Here is a 22,638-nt window from a genome sequence, read left to right as displayed (position 1 = left end):
TCCGCCTCCTTACGGTCCTCTCGACCTCTCCTGGTTCCTACCATCATCCAAACCCTAGCGGCCCTGCTATGTTTTTCACTGGGATCCAGCGCCGCTGCGTGTCCCTCCGGGCTCTTACACCGCTGGCACATCACTAGGCACCAGGTCAGCCCGGTGGCTCGATGCCACGAGCTGACGACGTGACGCGATGCCACACCACAACAAGCCAGCAACACCACGCCACACCACAGCGAGTCCACGTCCATGGCGTGACGATGCCACGCAACAGCGACGCCACCATCCACTGATGCCACCTCTCCACGCAACGATGTCGCCTGTAGGAGAAGCACAAGCACCTACACTGTCCCAACACAACTATGCTTATGTTTATGTGTCCTTTTGGTTTGCCGTTTAGACTTCATGTGTGGCCATCAAACCATGTCATTTTGGTTTAGACTTCATTATGTGTCTATGTCTATAGGTATGTTCGTATGACGTATGTGACTTCTCACTTGTAAGTTGTGAGATGTGAACTATGAACTTATGTTTAACATTAGAACTTGTTTTATTCGTATGTGTCATGGATTTATGTTTATCATATTAAATGTGTCTAGTCCTTTTATCATATATTTATATGAGATGTGTTTTAACTCGTATTTTTATTATGTCATAAAATCATGTGTGACTTCATCGATCTTGTCATATGAAATGTGTGTTTCGTGAGCTACAAATCAGTATATCGGTTATGAATTATCGATTCCCAATCGATACCGTTATATTTTCCGTTCGACATTATCGTTTCTGATATTTTTGTAATATTTATACCGTATTCGTCTCCAACTTATCGTTTTCGATATTGCTTAAAAAAACTGAAAATAGTTTGTCTTTTACCATTTCCTACCGTTTTCAATCCTACTTATTCGTATATGAGCACATCAGCGAGCTTCTTCTATGTGTCCACAACAGAGGGTCCGGTCAAGGCTATTAAACTCGCGACGATACCAGTGCCAAGCCAGCATCCATAAAACGTCGTTTATTTATCTCTAAAACGAAAGTTTAATTAAGAGATAGCAACAAAACGAACAAAACTGAGATAATGAAATACCAACAACTGTAACATCCCAATTTTTAGCCAAAAATCGAATTTCAAAAATATTTGCAAAAGAAATCAATTTCAAAACTAATTTCAAAATCGTTTCAAAAGAATTAGTTCAAACCCATTTTAAATATATTCAAAATCAAAAGTTAAGTCTTTTTACCTCTCTGGCTCAATTTAATCCAAAACCTTTGCAGCCCGACCCATTCTTTTCTTCACTCCTCTTTTCCTTCTCCCCGGCCCGCTCCTCTTACTTTCCTTTCTCCCCGTGGCCCAATCCACCGATCGTCCCAGCCGGCCTCTCCTCTCTCCTTCTTCCTCCTCTCGCAGGCGCTTGCGCATGCGCCTGCTCGAGCTTGCCAGCTACTGGACCCATGCGCCGAGTCGCGACACCGCCACCCACCACCTGCCAACCACCCGCTTAACTCCGTCGCCCCGTACCTAAGCCGAAGTCGCTGTTCACACCACTGTTAGTCGCTCCCCTCTCACTGCCACCGCGCACGGTGACCACAACCGAAGCACACTGTCGATCGAGCACGTGCGAATTTAAGACGTCATGGCTTCGACTGCCGAGCCCAACCTCCCCACACCGTGCAAAGTCCAAACCTCTACACCGTCGGCCCTCGGTCCTTGTTAACAATCACGCACGTCGTACCGCACAAGCTCCACCGTGGACCCCCACTACCGGCTGTTGTGGCTCCTCCGCTCGCCTATAAAAGCCCTGCCAACCGCTTCTCCGCTCCTCACCACCGCTCACTGCCAACTGAGGCAAGCACCGCTTCACTCCATCTCTCTCTCTCTCTCTCTCCATCTCTCTCTCTCTCTCTCTCTCTCTCTCTCTCTCTCTCCCAGTGAGCTTTTCCCCTCCCCCCATGGCGCCGCTATCGATCCACCGCTAGGAGCGACCACCGACCAAATTGACACCACGGCAAGCTCCACCACACCGCACTCCACCTTCCCAACCCTTCTCTCTAGCCTTACCCCCCTGAGCTACCACCATACCACCATGGCCACCCGTCTCCATCACTATCGCCGGCCACTGCGAATGCCCCTCCAGCCGAACCAAGCGCATAAACACCTTCCCCACACCCCCTACTTGCTCCCAGTATCCAAAAACCCGACTTCGAGTTACTCTCCACGAGTTTGCCTCGTCGACCTCCGCCTTACCCATCTCTGACAAGAAATCGCCTCTCTTTCGGCCATCACCATTGACACCATTGGTGGCTCAAGCTCCGAAGTGATCACGGCGATAAGGGACCAGAAGAGAGGCTTGTGGTGAGGCCTTACCTTGGTGTTTTGGAGGCTCATCCGGGTTAAGACCTTTTCTTTGTGACTTGGTGGCTCAATAGCCGTGACTGTGTGCCGACCGGGAGCATATCCCCGGTGGAGCTTCAACGTGGATTAGGGGTGTCATTCAAGCCATCAATACCACGAGAAAAAATCATTGTCCTGAGTGTGCTCTCCCTATCTTATTTACGTTTTCATATTTACATTCTTGCAATTTACCTTCTTAGATTGGTTACAAGCGTTTTGATCGGTAGAGTAGACACACTAGACAAACTTAGAGCATATCTAGATAGAATTTGATATAGATTTATCTTGTGTTGGTTTTGGAGCCAAAATAGTTCTAAGTATCCTAATTCACCCCCCTCTTAGGACGTCACCGGTCCCTTCAATTATTATTAGAGCCAGAGCTCACCTTGAGCTTCACACCTTTCATAAGGTTTCACCAATTCAAGTGGCATTTGAGCCTTAGTCTCATTATGATCGCTTAGGCTTCACCGCCTAGTGAGTTGTGACGTTCAGGGTTGAGATGGATTCCCATAGTGCTCCACTTTTCGAAGGCACAAACTTCCCCTGGTGAAAAATTCTAATGACTTGTTATTTGCAAGCTCTAGGGTTGGATGTTTAGAGAGTCACCGAGGATGGGATGAGACCTCGCATCACCAACAATGAGAGACAATTAGATGTATTGGCCAAGAGTATTCTTTTATCATCTATATATATTGATGTATTTAATCGTGTTTATTCTCTCACCAATGCACTTGATATTTGGATTAGTCTCATTGAAATACATGAAAGCATAAAGGATGTGCGCAATGAGAAATATCATGTGCTTGTTACTAAGCTCAATGGTATCAAGCAACTACCCTTTAAAAGTGATAATGATATGTATTCTCGTTTGAACATTCTTGTTAATGAGATTAATAAGTTAGGTTTGACGCCAATTGAAGATGATCAGATGATAAGAAGAATACTTCAAGCTCTTCTTCCGAAGTACAACTTGATAGTCTCCATGATCTACGATAACAATGACATCAAGAAGATGACTCCAAGTCAAGTGCTCAGCAAGATCACCACCTATGAGATGACAATGAACATAGGGGTGAAAACTTCTTCCTCATCCGACACCAAGAATTTTTCTCCCATAAGCAAGCAAGTCTAATGCCAACACATGAAGGCAAGGATGAAGAGACAAGAACAAGAGTCAAGATCAAGTGAAGATGATGGAGATGGAGATGAAGATGAAGAGATCTATGAAGAAGATGAGTAAAGCACCTCAAGCAATGAAGAGATGGATCCCGAAGTCACCAAGTTCATCTCACAAGTGGAGAAGAACATCAAGAAGATAAATGCCAAGATTGATCACCCAATCTCTATGAAGGACTTGGTCAAAACAATTGATCACATGAAGAAGGAGAAAAAAACCAAGATCAAGAAGAGGAAGACAAAGGGGAGATCCAAGGCACTTGCTAGCATAGGAAGATAGGTGACTGATGATGAAGATTTAAGCTCAAGTGATGAGAACATCACCATCTATTCCTCCAAAAGAAGCTCTTCCTCAAGGTTGTCATCGCATAAGTCATCATACAAGTACCTTATGGCCAAATATATGAATAGCGATGTAAGTGATGATGAATTCGATGAGAATTCTCCCTCTATGATGAACTCCTTCATTTGATCAATGAGCAACAAAGGGCCCTTATGAAAAATTCTAAAGAGCTTAAGAAATTCAATGTACTTAATGACATTTATGCTATCTTTGTTTCTAATTATGAACAATTATTATGCAAATTTAATTTGCTAAACAAGGACATGAAAAGCTTAAAGCTAAATTTGAGTGCATTGAGTCTCAAACTAAGGTTTCTTTGAAGCAATCTACCTCTCTATTTAATTTCAAGCCAAATGTGGATGCTTCTACTTCTTGCAATGATTTAATTGATATATCATGCTGACCCTTTTGCAATGAGAAATTTATTGAGAATATTTTTGTTGAACCATATAATGACCTTATTGCGCAGGAAAATGATGAGCTCAAGTAAGAAGTCGAGAAGCTCAAGAAAGACTTGGCAAGAGTAAAGGGAAAGAATCATGTCCAACCTCCTCAAGATAACTATGCAACCATGGTGAGCAAATTTGCGGAGGGGTCTACCATGACATGCTTTAAATGCCATCAAGAAGACCACAAATCCTTCTAATGCAAACAAGTGAAGAAGGAGACCAAGGAGAAGAAGAAAATGACGAACCTCTCCAACAAGATCTCCAACCTCTACACCAAACCTAACTACAATATCAAGACCAAGAATAACCACTACAAGCTCAAGAAGAAAGACAATGGCAAGGTCATTGCACATATGGTTGGGAGAGATGATTGGAGGTGGAACCAATCCATTTGGGTGCAAGAAAGTCATCACTAACTTGAAGGGGCCCCAATCGGTTTGGGTTCCAAAGAAGTCTTAAGCCCGAATCGGTTATGAGGATTTAGAGATTTGGCTCACAAGATAAAGTGAGGTTCAAACAAAGAAGTCAAGTATACAAGTTTGGGCGCTTTGATGAAAATTATGATCATCGTATACCCAAATTCCCATCCAAAGGTAAAAGAGGTAAATGGTAGCTAGACTTATGTTCATGCGTTTTATTTTGCATCTAGCTCATTTGCCTTGTCTAGGATTGCATATGCCTATTTCAATTTATTGTAATACCTAGTATAAGTCTTTCATATGGTAGGTTGCTTGTGTTTTCTCTCTAACAATAAGCAACCCATATGGTTTATTAGTTGTAGGTTCTTTACATAGCACTAGTTTTACAATCTTGTACCTTTTATGTGCCATGATCCAATCTATAGGATAAATCCCTATTATTATTAATAACAAGTGCATATATATCTCACAAGTATTTCGACACTTGTATGCACATATTTAGAGGGAGTATATCCTATATGTTGTAATTTTGAGACTAATATTTGTTTCTAGTGACATCTTTGTAGTCTCATGGAGCAATCAATTTGTCCCCGGAGGTATGAAATGTTTAAATACCTCAATTGATATCTTTGTCAAATCTTTTATTCATTTAAGCTACCTCCATGCATAATACAGCTTAAACTTCTTATCTTGATATATTGTCTAGTTGTGTATATATTTCTTTCTCATCATATATATATGCATATATATAGGGGGGGTTTAGACTATATTATGTGAGTTTCATAAATTATTATCCGTGTGCTTTCGTATCCTATAATTGGTATCATTCATTTTTAGTAACATCTATACAATTGGTATACTTTTATTGGATCATAATTTGTAAAGCTCTCTCCTATGTGCTCTAATATTTTTCCCTTGAGTTCAACATATGTTTATAGCCCTTTTTGGAAGATGGTTGACAAAGAGGGTGAATTTTGATGACCAAAGTAAGATGAAGGTTTACAAGATGAACAATGTGGAGGATATTGTAGCAACTAGCAAGATATCTAGGAATACCGAAGTCGACAAAAGGGAAGAAGAAAAGATGCCAGATGCCTAGATTGACAAAAGAGAAGCTTTTGCATAAGTCGTTCAAGGGAGATAGTGGCAATGGAGAAATGGAGAGTCACAACAAAGGGGATTAAGTAATAAGAACATGCATCCAAATAATGTGATAAGACTTTGTGCTCGCTTATGATCTTTACATTTGATATCATTTATCATGTGTCACCTGCTTTGGTTGTATTGTCATCAATCACAAAAAATAGAGAGATTATAGCGAAAATGTCTATATTAGGCTATGATTATGATTTTGGTGATTAATGATAACATAGTCAATGAGACTAACATGTTTATCAAGAATATATGTTAATAGGTCTCATGGATGCAATACATGAAGAAGCCATCGCAGCTGGGACAAAGTTGGAGTGAATTGGAGAAGTCCTAGGAAGATTTGCCTCACCAGTTGGTCCAGTGCTCTGGGTATTGAACTCATCGGAGCATATTTGACAAAGGGGAGAGAGTCCTGAAGACCTCATCGGAAGATTTGGTGATCAGAGAAGTATACACTGGAGTATTATTTCCAGAGAGGGTTGCATTGGCTCGGTTGGCTGAAGTCAACTCATCGAATAGTCCGATGATGAAATGATGTGCACCGGATGCTAACACCAGAGCAATTTACACAGAGAAGAAGGAAAGACTCAGATGGCTCAGGATAATTCACCGGATAGTTCGATGATGGTGATGAAATATACACCAGAGTGCCCGGTGTTCATAAAGGCTTGAGTGGGGGTTCCTACGACTAGTTTATAAGAGTATACTCACTGGATGATTCAGTGGTAGTACTATTGTTCTCACCGGATTATTTCTGAGCAATTAAGTTAACGACTAGTGCGCGAGTTTGAGGCTATAAATACTCCTACTCAGTCATTTGATCAGTCATTTGAGATTGCTAGAGTTCAAAGGAGTTCATGTACACCTGAGAAGACATCCAATCCACCAAAGTGTTTAAAATGATCATTCAATATGATTAAGCACATCATTAGAGAGTGATTAGTACTTATAGGTCTAGAGAGTGTGTTGTTAGGTGATTGCTGCCTAGAGATTGGATTAAAGAGTGATCTAAACTTGTACCTATTGGTAAGTCGACACCTTAAAGTCTTGATGACTCATCGGCAAACTTGTTGACCATTCTCATCACTTTTCGTGTTATATGACTATGATATCACCTGTTATAAGATTTTTATTTACCAACTATTAATACAAGAACTAATATAATAATAATTTTAAACACGGAATAATTCGGAGCGCTTCAACAACTATACGACAGTTGGGCGAGGTTCGAGTCCTAAATCCTAATAAACAAATTAATTAGGAGACGGCGACGATGATATATATGATGCAGTCGGCGTGACCTGTCGCGGACGCACCCGTGGGGCAGGGACACCCCGCTGGCGCGCAGCTGTACACACATGCGAGTATGCTCTCATCTGTATGCATGCGCCGCTAGACATACGTGATAGCAATCTCGAACAAATGTACTACTCCTGCTAGGCTACTTGGGCTTTATCCATCGCCGGCTCGCTCGATGCCTCTCCAGCGACGGATCGACCGACCGGAGAAACCAGCTTCAGGATTGGCTCTGCTTGAATTCTGTGACAACACAATTCAGCTCCAATGCTGGAGAGTGGAGCCCAACAGTTCCGATCCAACAGGTGCCGAGCTTTCATCCAAGGAGACTTTATTAGTTGGTTTGCTAGCTAGCTTCTGCAAGACTGGCATGAGCTAGTTTGATTTGCGTTTCCATTAATCGCGGAAATGGTTCTCGATGAAGCCCAACTACATCTATGAAGTTGGTCTTTCTGGATTTGGTTGGCGAGATAATCATATTCCTGGATACATAAGCTAACTGGGGACGCCTTAAATGAGTATATATATATTGATGTAGGTGTTTCAGCTAAACTAAGTGCTGGCCAGTTCATTGCATATATGCTACTCCTACACTGATAGGTCTCTGTATATACAATCTAGCTAGAAATACGTTTGTACGATACTTCTGGCAGGGGACGGTACACTGATCCAGATCATGCATGTCTGCGGAGGACCACCGTTCAGTTAAAGGACTGCACAACCGATAGACGACTATGCATACATGCATGCACCTAATCCAAACACGTACTATCGTCCTGCAGTCAAGATAGAATGTACCGGCCGGCTGGCCCGGCGCGTACGTATATGCAGATTTTCTATGCTTACACAGATTTTTTTTTTTCGCGAAGATACTTAATTTTAACATATGCGTATCAGTTGATCGTCCCGTTACCAGCTCATCCCCCCCTCTTATGTGTACAGCTTACGGTATCTGAACATAGTGTAAACGTAGATGTAATCCTCTCACACACATAGCTACTCACATACTCTATGTACACATCTAGACCTATAGAGATCGACGAAATCATTTAAGACTCCATAGACAATAGATATATCATAGTCCTATTATGGCTCCACGCTTAAGAGGCCTACAACGAAATTAAATATGAGAATAACCCCGACGAGGCCCAAGTCTGATCCTAAGGCAGCGCTCACGTATGGAGCCGCTAGCCAACCAAGCCTTGGCTCGTCCTCTCACCAGCTTGTTTTGGTCCCGTGCATGTGCGTTCATATCCAGAACTCCGCGACCAAATTAAACATGTTCACATGCATGAATGCTATGTCAAGTCCCAACTTCATCAAGTCTGGTGATAAGCGGTGCATCGCAGCGCACCATTTCGGTAATATGATAATTTTTCATCATCAGCTCGAGTAAGAATGAAAGAAATAAGACTGTGGAGGATCCACAATGGAACTGGATCTTATAGAAAAAAAAATAAAGACGGAATGACCTTCGATGGTCAGTCGTCGCCCCCACCGCCTTAAAGGCTTCGACCCACGTCCCAACCGAAACCTAAACCTTAGTGTTGCCACCGCCCTCGCCCTTCGCGTCGGCTGCCACCCATCGTTGGGTCGCCGCACGCATAGTCGCATCAATGGGTCACCGTCGCTGCGCTGCCGCTTGCCTCCCGCGTCGTGCCACTGTAGCCCGTCGTAGTCTCCTACACCAGCTGCCGCTGTCACTAGCTTGTCGCACCGTCGGCCGGAGCTGCCACCGCTGGCCATTGCTACAGCCTATCCGCTCATCGCGCGTAGCACTCAGTCATCACGTTGGAGTCTCTAGTTGTCCTTTTGTGTTGTACGGCTGAGAGAAGAAGAACCAAGGAAGTGAAGGAAGAAGTAAAAGGAAGGAAGAGAAAGAAAAGAAAAGAAAAGGAAGGGAAAGGGAAAGGGAAAGAAAGAAAGGGAAAAGGAAAGGAAAAAAATCAAGATTTTTACAAAATTCATCACCAGTCCGTGATCTCCACATCAAGGATAACTCCTACGTAATCCCTATTCGTTAATAGATCAATTCTAACATAGGATTGTTAGGCGGTGATCTTCACATCAAGGTTCCTTGTTTAGTAGGTTTTAGGTGTTAGGTGGTGACCTCGGAGTGTTATAGTTGGTATCTAAGCTAGGCAGTAGTTCCTTGGTTAGTTAATTGTTAACTTAGCCAAACCATCATTAAAATTTGACATAGGATTGACTCGGTTAAAATAAGTTGACACACTGGTGCACTGTAGGATGGGTTTTGGGTCATTCATTGCATCACGTTCTGGATATGTTTATTTGTTATATTTTTGTTGCCTTGTATTGTTGTGCCTGTTGCTATGCCATTGCCGTGTGAGGCTTGTATGGCCTTGACTATGGTACTAATAGGTTGTGTGTGTGTGTGTGTGTTTATCTCTCTACTTACTTACTAGCCTTGGACTAAGATTCTCTTGAAGATTGGAAGAGCCATTTTGGAAGGAAAATATTCACGTTGTTCTCATAAGCATACAAGTGTCAAGGAAAAACAGAAACAGATCATTGGATTCGGATATTGATGTTTCTCATTCAAGTTCATGAAGGGGTATGAAAATATACATAATTTGGAGATAGGGTGTGGATGTTGCGCTAGTCGAGAGTATAATCTGGAGTTTAGAGTTGGGGAAAATCAAGGAGGTATTGGAGAGGGTGAAGAGTTATGCTATGGCTTCTACTTATCCTCATGGATCATAATGTGGAAATTAGAGCCTTTTTGTTCTTGATCATAGTCGAATACCTCAAGATCGGGTTGTAGATCTCTAATGTGCATTCTTTGATCTTGTCTAGCCTATTATTCAAAGTTGAACGGGTCAGTAGACCGTTTGTTGCCCTTAATTACTAGGGCTCTTATAATAGTTTTGATTTGTGCCTAGATTTGACAACTGTAGGATGAGTGGAGTTACGTTTGATCTATCTACCTAACGTGGTGCATGAATAGTATGTGTAAGGGATGGCCTGAGCAACCATACCGCTTACCCACATTATTCATCCCACGTAATGAGAAGATGGAGCCATACATTCCCTTTGTAGATCTCTTAGTGGAATAGAGAAAGAATATGAGTGGTACTGGTTCGTGTCGGGCACCTTTAGTGTTGTCTTCTTATGGAGATTCAAATGTTGCGTGCTTGTCTCCTCGCAAATTAGAGCTTGTGCGCTAGTGATTATGTGGTTTTGTGTGAGTGAATTTAAAATACCTGGACAATGAAAGCACATCATTGTTCATAATACCTATTCCCTAGAGTTAGTCCCACGAGGACGAATTGTTAAGACCAAGATGTGATATCTGCTATTTTGGAAGTTGTGACTGAGGAACCCTATTGGGTGAGAGGTTAATATTTCAAGGGAGTGTACCTCCATGTTCATCATCTGTGCACCAAGATTGTTCCCTTGACAGTGTTCCATGAAAGTTAGATTTATTGGGATTTTAGCCATGAAACTAATCAAGTCATTGATGGTTGGCAAGATTCATGTAGTTGTAGGGGATGCCATCAGAGTACGACATGAAGTTATCTACTAATTTTGTTCTCATACAATATCTCCATAACACCAAACTGTGTAGCTCACTCTTTTCTAGAAGATTTGAAGAAATAATTGAATGGCATATTATCTAAGAAATTAATCACATGAAGTGTCGCAACGGGAAACTCCAATTTTGCTCCCTAAGAAGGAAGATGGAAATTGGCACACATGTGTAAACTACCATGGCAATAGCACGTCAACAAAGAAAAGGTACCCATTGTCCCACACGAAGGATTTATTCGACCAACTGAATAGAGCGAAGGTGTTATCATAGGTTGAATTGTAGTCTGAGCATAGTCAAAGAGGATTGCATTTCCCACTCGGTGTGATCATTATGAGTTTAAGGTTATGCCTTTTGGACTCATGGGCGCACCTGTTTATTTCATCGACATAATGGATAGCATGCTACGTGAGCATCTATGTGAGTTTTTGGTGTTTTTCACTGATTAGATATTGATCTATTCTAAGATCAAACGGCATGAGTAGTATTTGAGAGTCGTGCTAGAGACTCCTCGAAAGAATCGGGTTTTCCAAAGGTAAAGAAGTGTGAGGTTTGGCTTTCGGGGCACACGATTAATGATGTATTCACGTATTATGAGATTATTAAGTATATTTTCATCCAGAAAAGATCTGAATCTGAGGCAGAGGAGATGGTTAGAGTTGTAGGATTATAACCTTAAAATCCATTACACGCTAAGTAGAACAAAAGTGGTTCCAGATGTTTTGAGTCATAAGATTGTTCCCCTTACCTTAAGTTGTTTAATAACTGAACTTGAATGGATGAATATTTCATATTGTTATGCTAGAGTGACAAATAGAGACATAGAACATTTTGAAGTCCACCATACCTGAGCGTGTGTTGCAAGTTCAGCAACATGATTGATTTCCACAAGAGCTTGAAATGCGTATTAGTGAAAGGAAAGTTGATGATTTCACTTTGGATACTCCTGATGTTGTACAGTTCCGTGGACATTTTTGTGTGCTACAGAAACCCCAGATAAGGGAATATATACTTCGAAGAGGCATGTCACACGCCACACATTTTACACCCCGCCGAGAACCAAATGTACCAGGATTTGAAAAAGAGCTTTTGGTGGAAGAGGTGGAAGGAAGATGTGGCGAAGTACGTGGTTTCATGTGGGGTTTGCTAGTGAGTTAGGGCTGAGCACCAATGTTTAGTTAGGAAATTGCAATCACTAGAGGTCACTCTGCGGCACTAGGATGATACTGCTATGTATTTTGTGTTGGGAATACCTCATGCCCCATGGGGAAAAGATGTTATATGGGTCGTAGTTGAATGCCTGAGTAAGGTAGCACATTTTACACTTACCTGTTCCACAATTTCAGCCAGTGAATTAGTATCACTCTGCATGCCTAAAATAGTGTGGTTGCATAGAGTGCCTCATTCCATTGTTTCTGACAAAGATGTTAAAATTGTTTCAAGTTTTGGGATAGCTTGTACATTTCCCTAGGTACCGAATCGCAGCTTAGCACTACTTTTCATCCTTAGATAGATGGATAGTCTGAGCGTAACATTTAACATTTAGACCATTGAGGATATGCTAAATTTTGAATCCTGTCTTAGAAAGGCAATTGAGAAAGCCATTTGCCATTTGTAAATTTTCCTACAATGAAGGTTATCATGCTAGCATTCGTTCCACATCATTGAAGCTTTTAATGAACAGAAATGTGTATCACCACTTGGTTGGGATGAAATGGGTGAAAAGACAATTTTGGGACCAGATTAGGTTCAGCCTACGCATAGCGCAACTAAGATATGACAAAAAAAATACTAACTACCATAGTAAGTAGAAGAGTTACATAGAAGTCAGGAGACAAAATTTCGAGTTTCAAGTGTGCGATTAAGTACATCTCTGGGTGTCTCCCACCAAGGGTATTGTAAGGAGTAGTACAAAGGCAAAAGCTTAGTCCGAAATACATTGGACCATTCTCGATGGTTACACAAGTTAGGGATGTTGGCATATCAACTAGAGCTACTAGAGTCGATGGGCGGCACGCATGACGTATTCCATGTCACAAAAATACTTGAGAGATACCGAACACCATATAACGCTGGAGCAAGTGATAATTGAGTCGAATATAACAATTGAGTCTCGTCCTATGAGGACTTTGCAAAATCCGAAAGAGTGTTGAGGAATTAAATGCTCAAGTTGGTGGAGGTTCTTTAGACAAATCAAACAAAATGCGAAGCAACATAGGAACTTGAGTCTAAAACGCGGTAGAAATATTTGTAGTCGTTCACGTCTAATGTATAACAATGTTTTGCGTTCATATCAAGTTGGATCCCCTCCACGATAAATGTGAATAAGGAATTTGAGGGTGAATTCTGTTGAAGGGGGGATAGTGTAATATTGAATCGTGTAGAAAAAATGAAGACAAACCGACCTTCGATGGTCGATCGCCGCTTAAGGGAGTCGGCCGTTGCCCCACGCTGCCTTAAAGGTTCAACCCACATATCAGTCGAAACCCAAACCCTAGTGCTGCCACTGGCCTCGCCCTCCACGTCGGTTGTCTCTCATAGTTGGGTCACCACTCATCTAGTCGCGCCGTTGAGCCACCATTGTCGGGTCACCGCCACTTGCCTCCCACGTTGTGTCACCGTCGCCCGCCATAGCCTCCTGCACTAATGTGTGTTTTGAAGGGTATCAAAATTTTAGTTCACAATGATGAGTGGATCTCTTAGTCTGTAAGATGATATAATGGACGATCAAAGGACATATGCATCAGATTAAGGATCTTTTAGTTCTAAGTATCACAAGGAGATGAAGGATACTTAGAGTAGTTTAGGTCTCCTTCTTAGTCTTTTGACCACACTATAAAGGGGGCTAAGAGTTGTTGCTAGACCTAGTTGAGTCCAGACAAGGTTGGATGCACATTGGTGAACTTATAGCACTAGGTAGCTTAAAGAAGCTCGTGGTTAAGATGTCGAGAAGTTACAGCTCAAGATTGCTTAAATTGGACGAGTTCAGAAAATTTTCAGTACACCGAATGGTCCGATGTTACTAGAGATGAACACGCTGGAGTACTTCTCGGATCAAGGCAAAAAGATCTTAAATGCACCAGATGGTCTAGCGATCTATGACTCATTAACACTGGAGTATTTTTATGTGGTGATAAAGCACAAAAAGTTGAAGTATGTGCCGGATGTTCTGGCATGTAAAGAAGGCTACGCTGGAGTATTTTTTGCAGAGAGGATTTCAGCGAGATGTTAGAAGATTATGTACGCTGGATGGTCCAGCGTGTACACTGGAGTATACGCCGGAGTATTTCTTGCAGAGAAGAATTTCAAAGTCTGGCTTTCGTGGTTCTACACGCCGGATCATCCGGCGTGTGCCAAAAGGCTTCGCCGGAATGTTTAATAGGCTTAATGGCTAATTGATAGCTAGCAGTTGGAAGTGTTTGAAAAGGATAAACGACAGATGCTCCGCGTGTATTAGTCAGTGCATGCCGGATCTTCTGGTGTTCATGGAAAAATATGATAGTTGGGCAATGGCTAGATTTAGACCTCTACCCTATAAATACCCCCAAACTCGGTCTCACTTTGATCTCTTGCAACCCAGAAGAGTATATACATTATTTGTATCATCAAGAAGCAAGAAAGAACACTTCATTGATTTGCAAAGTCTGTAATTGGAAGATTAAGAACATCATTAGTATTTTGAGAGTAGTAAGTGTATATCTAGCTGTAGTTTAGGCTTGATCTAGGTCAAGTGAAGCTATTGACTTGTTACTCTTGGTGATTGGCAACACCTAGCCAGTCTTACGTGATTGGAGTAGTCTCGATGAGCTCTTGGAGTTCTTGTGGTAGCCCCGGGAAGTGTGATGTACTTGGTTTGATATTCGCTAGTTCAGAGATAGAGAAGTGGAAATCATAAGGGAGAACTTGAGTCTTGGTGATTCAAGAGGGGGGGGATGTCCTTGGTGGATGCTCTAACAAGAATTAGGGGAAGTGCCAACTCCTTGATACCTAAGGAAAAAAATCGGTATCCTCTTTCTACTTTTTCGCATTTACTTTGAGCATTTACATTCTTGCAAGTTTTAGTTCTGCAATTTGCTTAGTTTCTTTGCTTTCTTGCTTTGTTGCCTTACTCTAACTTGTTCGTGTAGTTCTATTAAATTTCATCTAGGAGAAGGTTGCTACTTATTTTAGTTTTTGGTAGAAGTATTTTTTAATTAGTGCCCAATTCAACCCCCACTTGGGCCATTCAATCCTTCCACTGTCGAGACAGATGGTTTGAAGAGTTTCTCAACGAAGACTCACATAGGGGTTGGCGAACGAGAGAAAGCGAGTCTGGCGAGTTCATTGTCGGTGAAGTGGTTGCTCCTCCAGATGGTGAAAGTGCATCTAGCCCCTATGTGTGGTTTTGGTAATTAATGATAATACCTATGGACTAACAATGGTGTTGAGTTTGTTAGTAGGTTGTTCCATAGGTGATGCATGGATGAGAGATATGCATGAGCTGTAGGTGAATGGGGAGAATGAAAATGCATCAAGATGAATGAGCTTTAGGTGATGCTCGGGTAAGTGATGACAATGCCTATGGACTAAAAATCATATTGAGAATTGCTATTAGGTTATTTCATAGGAGATGCATAAATGATGAAGCATGGATTCTTTGAGAAATACCATGAGTTCAAAGAATTGCATCAAAAGTCTTTGAGATTTTAGTGATTCTCATAAGAAGAAGAAGAAGCTCAATAAGATTAGCAATAAGCTTGAAGGCTAAGTTACTTGTGGAGATCAAGTAACTAAAGGTATGACTTGTCAATAGAGTTTTATGGACTAACCCGTGTGCTATGTGTTTAAGAATGAGTGGGGTTAAGTTCTATGTGAAGATTGACAATATATAAGAAGGCTAATAAGTTACTTGTGGAGATCAAGTAACTTAAGGTATAAATATTGTCATTAGGTTTTATGGACTAACCCATGCGCTTTGTGTTTGAGAGTGAGTTGGGGTTAGTAAAGGGTTGCGGGTAGGCTACGCTAGCACAAAATAAATTTTCTCTACCGCATTCAACCAGGAAGCCATGCGAGTAGGGGATCATGAATCGTTACCACTTGACGAGCAGTGCAGCGGAAGAAGAGTTGGAGCAGACCAATCCAACGTCGTGCGCGTCAAGTAGTCGATCGTCAACCTCGTCCCGAGCACGTCCCGAGCACCTTCCGAGTACTCGTGGGTACGTCCCGAGTACTCCCGAGCAGATCAGCACCGCAATAGTAGCAGCGCCTCCACGGTATCCACACGTACAAGGATGGAATCGCCGTGCGCCGGTGTGCTAGCACCGCGCGCCCGGCTAGGGTTTCGAAGGGAGTTCGGGAATAGGAGGCGGCTAGGGTTTCTAAAGAACACCATGCGCCTTGGCCCCTGCCTATTCTTATATAGAGCACGCTAATGGGCCTTTAATCAACATTAAAGCCCATTATGACTCTAAACCCTAATGGTCCTTTAATCAACATTAAAGCCCATTAGCAGATCCAATCCGCAAACTCGATCGCCTCTAGGGCATATTACCAACAGTTAGAACCCATAAGAAGGCATAAGTTGAATTGAAATCATATATTCCAAGAGTGAAGAACAAGAGTGGACTCCATATTTGATAAAATGAATTCCTTGAAGATGTCGAATACAAAGTGGTTTTCTATAGAAAGACGGTGAAGGGCAAGCAAGACTCGGCTGCGATGGACCATCCGTGGTGAAGGGCAAGCAAATGGCTTGGCGCCGAAGGACCAAGGCAGTGGTGAAGAGCGAGTAAAGGCTTTGCGCTGATGGACTGTGCGAGGCTATGGGAAGCTATGAATGATTCACATCAATCATATGAAGAATCAAGTGAAGAATATCTGGAAGTTGGCAACCCTCAGGGTTTAAAAGAAATAAGCGGTACTTGAAAGTATTCAAAGGCTCAAATTGGTTCAAATATGTTTTATCTTTGAAATTGAGTCTAGATATGCCGCACTATTAAAAGGGATGCAACGTGAGCTATTTGTCAAGTCTCAATGCTCAAGAGTTCCCAACCAAACCCAAGTGAGAGTTTCTTTTTAGAAATTCGGAGTGGAAAGGTTGTAAGTGTCTGAATTAGGTTTCGGAATGTTCCTATTTTGATCCTATATATTTTAGGTCATGAATTAAGTTGGGATGTGTAGCCCTCTGAATAAGCTTTTCATAGAGTCCAAAATCGTCGAAATCGGACTTCGGGATCAAAAGTTATCGCCGTTTTTCAGAGCTCAGCTATGTTGAACCCGGATACTCCGGGCTGGCCAGAGACTCCGGGTGAGACTCTGCCAGAGAGTCTCGGTTTGGGCTGTTTTAGTTGACCCGGATACTCCGGTGTACCTCAGAGACTACGGGTAAGACCAGAAAAGTTGAGTAACAGCTAGTTTTTTGAACTGGGCTATTTATAGCTCCTCAACCCCATCCTTTGTCCTGCGGCAAGGGGTATGAAAGAACACATTTCTAGAGCCAAAAGAACCTCTCCCACTCCATTCTAGTGTGTGATTTGAGAAAAAAAAAAGTGAGTTGGGTTGAGAGATTGGAAGATTGAGTGCAAGTGAGCCAAATCCAATCTTGAGCACTCGAGTTCATTGGAAAGAAGTTCGATTGCGTTTGTTACTCTTGGAGGTGAAGCTTCCTAGCTGGCTAAGTGTTGCCCGGCGAGCTCCCGCGCGTGTGGTCAGCCGCGGGAAAGTTTGTGAAGGTTGATCTCGTCTCTAAAAGGGAAGAGATAAAGCTAGTGGATCGAGGAAAGCGGTTGAAAGACACCTGGTTCATTGGAGATTCCTCAATGGAGATGTAGGATTCACGGTGGTGAATCTAAACTTTGGGAAACAAATTTTGTGTCTCCTCTTTTGTTCCTCTACTTTTGAGTTCTTGCTCAATCTTTGTGTATATTGCTCGATCTACTTGTTTGTGTGTATTTAAGTGTAGGTTCTCTGTGAATCTACTTGGGATCATCTCTGGGGATACACGACATCACTTCGTTTGAGCTAGAACTCTCTACCCATCCTTTATATTCAGTTTCTGGCTCAGTTCTGTACAGAACCCGGAGATTCTGAACCTGTACAACCCGGAGTATCCGGACTACCCCGGATACTCTGGATGAACAGTGATTTTAGGCGTGTGAATAATATTTTTAGCCTATTTCAATTTAAGTTTTATTGCATATCTCTTGCTAGAATTGAATAATTCTTGTCACCCTAGGATTTTAACTTTCACACTTATTTAGGGTGATTGTGCACTAGTTGAGCCTAGGATATTTAGGTTTTTCATTTGTGAAAAATTCGTTAATTTATATTCCGCTGCAAGTTTAGGCCAGCAGTAAAAATGGGACGAATTTTTGTAAAAACACCTATTCACCCCCCCCCCCTCTAGGAGACATTATTGTCCTTTCATATGGTTCCTTTGAATTTTTGTTCAAGCTTTCATACCTCGTTCAGAAAAGCTGATATGTTATCGTTCAAGTAATGGTACTCCTTTTCCACTTGGTTTATAACTAGTTGTAAGTCCCCTTTCAAGAGTAGTTGTTTGATTTCAAGTGACGCGGTAATACGGGGCCCGTTTACCCGTCTATCGTATCCTGCAACATTGTTGAAAGCTTTAAAATCTAATTGAATGACGTACCTGAGTTTGTCGCTCGTTGGAGATTTGAGTATGATGCCAGCCTCCCAACCTTGGAGTGTGAGCGTGAGCACCAACTATCGAAGATTAGTGCCTGATAATATATTTGTAATTAAACATGGGTACCTTCGAGATCAGGGATCAAGCAGGTAACAAGACACATGATGTATATAGGTTCGGGCCCCTGGATTGGAGTAATACCCTATGTCGTGTGTGGATGTTGTTATATATTCATTGTCTTGAATACGAGCAGTGGAGCTAGACCTACAACAACAGAGAAGATTGAATATATACTGGTCTAAGATTGAAGTCGTCGAGTGTCTCCAATTGCTTAGGTCTTGGTGTCGCTTGCCTCTAGTTTCTCCCCCTTTCGGGAGTCTGGGTCCCCGCCTTATATAGGGGTTGAGGCACCGCCTTAGTTCTAGTCATAGTTGGTAGAGAATCCTTCATCTTACTAGTCAAGACAAGACAATTGAATCCGACCTGGATACTAGTTGTATTTGATCGGGTAACCCGGTTAAGACCTTCCTAGTATATATCTTCGTGATCTCCGAGCATATCAGGTCCTACAGATTTGGGTCGGCAATATCCAAAGTTGTTCAGCACATGTATGGTATACCCTGTTCATATATGGCGTACTCCTTATGCGTATATACTCTATAGTTAGATATTCGACATTACAGTTTCTAGCCAAACAAGCAAACAGCAGCGTGCGCATCTGGAGGTAGCAGCACCTGCGCTAGTCTCACAGGTCCTCCCTGCTACAGTACTACAAAAGGCAATCTCTCGGAGCTCTCCGTCTTGAGCCAGATCTAGCCCCTCCCCTCCTTCTTCGGCTTGCTGCCGACGTCGGTGAGGGTGAGGGACCCAGTTCCTTGTACAGGAGTAGTTCTTAGGCTAGTAGTTGTTAATAATCGGAGTTTTCTGTTAGCTGTTGTTTCATCATCGTTGCTCTCTAGTGCAAGGCGATTTGCTCTCCCCCGGTGCTGTGTTTGGGTGGGTTGCTTTTCATCCCCTTTGCTGCAAGTATGTTGTGTGGGGCCCTTAGATTTGCATTCGGTGTAGGTCAATCAGGTTGCTGGACTGCCATTTTTGGTGGAGCCAATGGTGGTGGTGTTAGCGACATGTTTCCTCTACCAATCTCGTCGTGGAAGCTACCGATGCTCTTTCAAAGAGATAGATGCGCCCTAGTGGAGACACCGAGGTAGTGGCTCTTGCAGCTTCACAGAGTTTGGGCTTCCCCGGCGAACTTGGTGGGAGGGTTGGATTCAGGCGTCGTCGATTTTGCATGGTTTTGCTTCGGCACGACGGCGTGACAACCGGCGGCAGGTGCCTAAAGTTAAAAGGATAGTGAATAGGACTTTGATGTATTTCTTTGCAATTTTTTTGTTTCTTAAGGTCCTACGTGTAAAGGAGGATGTACTGATCTGTAACTAGTGATACAATCCCTACCCTTTTCGAAAGAAAGAAAAAAAACAGCAGCGCGCGGTACGTCTGTTTGCCGGTGCCGGTCTCCGCGCCGAGGTGCACTTCTCCGACACGGGCGCACGTACGTTCCCCGCGCGGCAGCGCATTGGTGCCGACGGGTTCACCTATCGGGCGCACCCTTGGCCCCCAGACCCTTTTTTTGTGAGGGCTACTCATGACACAACGTTTCACCTGTCGGTCGATCGGTATTCATGCTGTCTGGGACCCTGTACGTGTGTGCTCAATCAGTGTACCCCTGTTGGTTTTCTATTTGGACGGGCATTTAATAATTAATAATAATAAATACTATAAATACAATATATTTTGAGGATAAAGTACCATTATACATGTATTTGTCATTTTCTACGATAGGTTTAATAACTGTCACGAGATATATGCATGGATATTACTGGTAGTTTATCTTGTTTCACACGGAACCTATTCAAATGAGAGAAGAATCCTCTAGATAATATAATCTAAGTAAGGTTACGATCCAGACTCCGAGTAGACTATGTCTTTCCGACCTGACAATATAAGATAAAAGGTATATCAAAGGAAAAAGAGGGAGAGCTAAATAAAAGCTATAGTACAAGAGCTTCAAGATTTACAACATTAAATTGAAACCCGTTGAGACTCACATCAAATTAGAAAAGAATCCTTCAGACCTTTGAGACTCACATCAAATTTAAAGCACGATTAGATTCATATGACAAGAGCTTTAAGATTTAAAATATGAGAAAACTCGACACTTACAAAATCAAGGCAAACACATGGTGTAGAATTGTTATACTAAGAAAGATTTGAAATTGTATAAAATCTCGTGACCTTCTCTTTGATAGTACAATTAAAGAAATATATCATATTTTAAATAAGTATTTGTATAATTGATTTTATGGATAGTCGATACACTTAATTGCTAGGATTAGCTCATCAGCATTCTGTCAGTTCGATTACAGGGTTCATGACCAGAATAGTAAGAAAATTTTCCGATCTGAAGTAACAGAACAACGTTACTAGTTTTTCGATCAGCATAGAATTCATCGAGTAATTTTACGTGTATATATACCAGATCGATTTTTACATACGCGCGCCATGCTGTTTGCGTGGTTTAGCAGGCAAAAATCTAAAAATAGGTAACAGATATTATCATATTTACTAAAATAGATAATATATCAGCGTATTTATAAATTTAGTATCAGTATTCAGTACATTAAATATCAAAAAATCGATTACGGTATATGAGGTACCGAAAACTCATGTATTCGGCACCTCATGTATCAAAAACTCCTTGTATTCGGCACCTGAGGCCGGCCCTGCTCATGTCATGTGGTGTCGCTGCTTTCGGTGCACTCGGTCGTGTCATATCACGTCGTTTCGCTTTTGTCGGTTTTTTACCCGCGCGCTGATATCCCTGAACCCACGCGTTGTCGTCCCCATGTTAAATAGTTAGCCCCCGCGCTACCGCTCTTCACTATAAAATAAAAGCGGTTGGTAAGGAGTCGCAGCGCGACCAGAGAGGAGACGATAAGCACGAGCAAGGGAGGAGAGGAGAGTAGAAGCAACAGCACAGCGCGTGGAGAGGAGAAGAAGGGTGAGGTGAGGAGTAGCAGCAGCGCGAGGAGAGGAGAAGCAGTAGCGCGAGTTACAGTAAGTACTTAAATTATGCATTTAATTAATATTTATAGCAATAATAGTAATTAGAGTAAGTAGATTATTGAATCTGTTTAATTACATTTGTTTAATTATTTGCTTAGTTTGATTATATGAATTTTATTATTTGCTTAGCCAGTGTAATAGTAATTAGCGTGAATTCGTATAATAGTAATTAACGTGAATTTGTATAATAATAATTATTTACTTAATCAGAGTAAGCAGATTATATAATAGTAATTAGCGTAAATTTAATTAGTAAGTGTAATTAGATTATTTAATTAGTTTGATAACATGATGATCTAGTGGTGGCACTTTGTGCTAGAAGCGATCTAAGGTGGTGGCCTAGTGCATACATGCTCTTCATATATGTAAGTAGGGTGTCGATACAATGAAAGAAAAAAGAGAAAAAGAAAGAGTAACGGATAAAAAATAAATTTCAGAAAGATTAAAAAAACTTAAGTTGGATAGAAGGATTTGATTAAAATCACAGTAAAAAAATATAAAATTGAAATTCTTAATTAATAGTGATGCGTACAAGAACTCCTACCCTTAGTTAAAAAAAAAATAAGCAACTATGAAGTCAAATAGAGTAATGTTTTTAGTATTTCTACTCATCGTAGACTAGTCCCTTTCACTCTTCAGCTCACTCAGCATAAAATAATCTATGAATAAGTTAATAGTGCATTGTCAAATGTGAGCATTGAAATTTTGATATGAACTATAGACATAGTAGTATTCACCGTAAAAAGAAGATGATCACTCGGCTTGAGAGCGGCATGATGATTCTTCTGATTCAATATTAATTATTAATTATTCGATTAGAATTCAATATTAATGATTTAATTAGCATTGTAATTACTTAAATATTTAGTATTGTTAAGTATAATACTATTTAATTTACATTATTAACTTATTTATTATTTATCAAGGGGTGTAATTAGTTGTGTATCGTAAATATATTTAAGTAGTTATTTTATTAGATATACCTTTGTTTAGCAGATACGGTATGACTCTCTATATTTATTACGGAGAACGTCCCGCCGTTTTACACGGGAGACTCGTGACAATTCAGAACTGCCAGCACATAGAGAGTTCGGTTGAAGTATCTATG

The sequence above is a fragment of the Phragmites australis genome, chromosome 1 (genome assembly GCF_958298935.1).
Source record: "Phragmites australis chromosome 1, lpPhrAust1.1, whole genome shotgun sequence".
Lineage (NCBI taxonomy): Eukaryota > Viridiplantae > Streptophyta > Magnoliopsida > Poales > Poaceae > Phragmites > Phragmites australis.
This window is presented reverse-complemented; position numbering follows the sequence as displayed.